Below are 3,319 nucleotides of genomic sequence, written 5' to 3'. Positions count from 1 at the left end.
CTGACTTACAGAACTTTTACATTTATTTTCCTGCTGTATTTCTGCTCATGTCCAATACACTGCTTCTCAGCTCTTAAAAAGGAATTGCAAAGAGAAGAGTAGCTAAATTGTTTCAGTAAGGCTGATGAAGTGACCTAATACAGACCAACACCTGGTCCTGTATGTTGGCCACTGTGTGCTGCTGTCTTTCTGATTTCCCTGAGAAGTCTTTACTTGAGGAACAGCGAGCAGTGTTCCCATTCAGACCAAATACACTTATGTGCCCAGCTATGTCTCCACTGTGCTCTGAAAACCACAGAATTACAGAATCATTACAACTGAAAGGAACCTCTGGAGATCATCTAGTCCAACACCCCTGCCAAAGCAGGATCATCTAGAACAGGTTACACAGTAATGCACCCAGGCAGGTTTTGAAAGCCTCCAGAGAGGGAGACTTCACAGGCTCTCCTTAGGCAGCCTGTTCCACTGTTCTGGTACCCTAAACATAAAGAAGCTCCTCTGTGTGTTGAGGTAAAACTTCTTGTGTTTTAGTTTATGGTCATTATTCCTTGTCCTGTCACTGGACACCACTGAAAAGAGTCTGGCACCATCCTCCTGACACCCACCTTTGAGGTACTGATATGCATTAAAGAGACCCCCTCTCAGTCTTCTCTAGATTAAACAGGCCCAGCTCCTGCAATCTTTCCTCATAAGAAAGATGTTCCAGACCCCTCATCCCACTTGTGGCCCTCTGTTGGACCCTTTCCTTTCTTGTACTGATGGGCTCAGAACTGCACACAATACTCTGGATGTGGCCTCCCAAGGGTCAAGTAAAGGGGGAGGATCACTGCCCTCGACCTCCTGGCCATGAGAAAACAAAAGAAAACAAAAGCTATGCAGTTGAGTTTCCTGCATTTGGGGAAGTCGGAGGGTTCAGCACACCCGGAGTGCAGGGGATGAGCCTTGTCCTGGGAAAATCACCTCCCTGATCATGGTGTCTCCCCTCTCAGGTAAGTATCTCCCACAGCTTGCCATTACACACAACCCAAACAATAATGCCACAGTTACAGAAACACAGTACACAGAAATATTGGAATTCTGAGGGAGAAAACCACAAATCTGCTAGCTTGTCAAAATAAAGTGTTATAGTGATAGTATAACATAGCCTATGGCCATCTACAAATATGTCTTTTGCTATCTTTGGTGCATCAGAGATTCATGAATTACTGGGATCTTGCTTGCATTACTGAGTTTGATTTGTTCACTGCCTGACAGGTTAAGAAGAGCGGTTCACTGGTATGAACCAAGCCCTTTAGATCTGCACTAGGAAGTGAAATGACAAAGCACTAGCTACAGTTATGCAAGGAGGCAACTGAAGGAGACTACCCCAGTGACAAATCAAGGTAGCGATTGTGAAAAAAGCATGGTGGAGGCTGCAGTGGGTAACAGTTCACTTGTCACTTCTGTACTAAATGACATGACCTTTACAACTCCACATGTGCTCTCTTCAGAAAACAGAGAGAGGTGAAACAGCTGAGGGTCTCTGCCAGGCTCTGCAGGCAGATTTCTGCCAGTTTTGGGTGCCAGAAGAAATGGCATCTAAAACGGATTTGGTATATGATGCATAACTTAGATCTGTGCAACTCTATGCAATATTCCAAGCTGATGATAAAAGAGAGAATTCAGGTGTCAGGATGTGTATTTATGCAGTGCTGTGGCTCAGCCAAATTAACTACACTTAACAGTGATGGAGTACTGCACCAAAAAAAGCCATACTAGTACTCCAGAGCTACATTGGGTATCTTGACATTGCATTATTTTATAGCATAGCAATATGTCTATAGAGCTCACAGTTAAAAGAAAAAAAAAGAAAAAAGTAATATTGTAATACTAACATATCATAAGAAAATTCCTTTAATTCCTTGGTGTGTTACACCATGAAGCTGAGAGGTAATTCTGCATGCATTGAACAGCCCTGGACTCAGAAATAGTGCCTCAGTACATTCTGTGACAAGAATGAATCACAATACAGCATTCGACTGCAGTAACCAAGTGCACATTGTTTTTAAAATTCATTAAGAAATGTCTGAGGTATTAACAGTCTCCATGGCAGCTTCTGAACAGGTTGCAAATTAGATGCTCAGACTACTCAGCTCCTTACCACTTTGGATTCTTCACTGACTAGTTGAATCCTTAAGAGCCAGAGTTATGTCCCGTCTTCATTTTATTATTATTCCAATATCTTTATCTGATACCTTACTCCTCTGACATGAATGGAATACTACTGTTATACCTATCATTCTCTACAGAACTGCTGGAACCCATTTATATGTATAAATACATACACTCTATACACTTATACACTTAACGAATACACATACGTCTTCATAGCACGTTACCTGGATCTCCCAGCAGCATTCAAAAGTTGACAGCATGGATACTGAGAGACTGCAAATATTTATAACAGGGGGCAGGGAGTAGGAAACAGACAGGCAGCAAAAGGCACACCCTGCACTATGTTTTTGCCCAGAGGAGATACAAAAATTTTCAAACAAGATCCACTAAGTGATTAACCTAGAAAAAAACACACATTAATTCTCAGAAATTTTTGTGCTGCTTTGGAACATTCCAAAAGGAACCTGTAACAAAGCAGAGACCAAAACCAGAAAGTGTGAGTCTAAACAGTTAATATTTGGTAAAGCTGTAAGCAGCTGAAGACAAAAGCCTATAATGGGAAGTGTCAGGCATCTTATTAGGCAGTAATATAAGCACCACCTATAATAAATGAGGGAGGGAGAGAAAAAGAGAGTCTAAGCAAATTAACCATAGCCTCAAAACCTCGACCAAGTGTCTCAGTTCGCTGAAAATAAGATTTTTCTTACTAACAAGTACAGGATTTTTACATGACATATTGAGAAGTATATTTCTTTGCGATGCTGGTCTATCTCAGAGGTATCATAAGTATACAACCATGTAATGTGGCTGTTACTATGGAAACTACTCCTTTTCTAAGGAAAATCAGAAAGTACAAGTCAAGTAAAATCCAAAATAATTTCTTGTGACATAGGTTGGACATGCTGTTAAACTGCACCCTTAACTTATCACATCCCATTTCTGTCAATTCTCTTCTAGCTCTACATATTTCACATAAAAAGAAGCAATACTAATTTTTTCCCCACATTAATTAAAGTAGTATATCCTGGGTAGGCAGTACAGATTTCTTCATCTCAGCAGTAAATACAAAACAGACTAAGATGGGCTCTAGGGATACCTCTGCTAAAAGACATACCCCCTTCACACAAGAATTTGTCTTCTCAGCTAAGAACTGGTGACATGGTAC

At 40.9% G+C, this 3,319-nt stretch overlaps 1 non-coding gene across 1 annotated transcript; it reads right to left on the bottom strand.

Moving 5' to 3' along the window:
• Positions 1 to 837: 837 nt before the first annotated feature.
• Positions 838 to 997, bottom strand: LOC115946362 (U1 spliceosomal RNA). The gene has a single exon (XR_004081404.2). It is a non-coding gene; the product is annotated as a U1 spliceosomal RNA (small nuclear RNA).
• Positions 998 to 3,319: the final 2,322 nt, after the last annotated feature.

Source organism: Melopsittacus undulatus, chromosome 8, assembly GCF_012275295.1.
Source record: "Melopsittacus undulatus isolate bMelUnd1 chromosome 8, bMelUnd1.mat.Z, whole genome shotgun sequence".
Classification (NCBI taxonomy): domain Eukaryota; kingdom Metazoa; phylum Chordata; class Aves; order Psittaciformes; family Psittaculidae; genus Melopsittacus; species Melopsittacus undulatus.
This window is presented reverse-complemented; position numbering and strand designations above follow the sequence as displayed.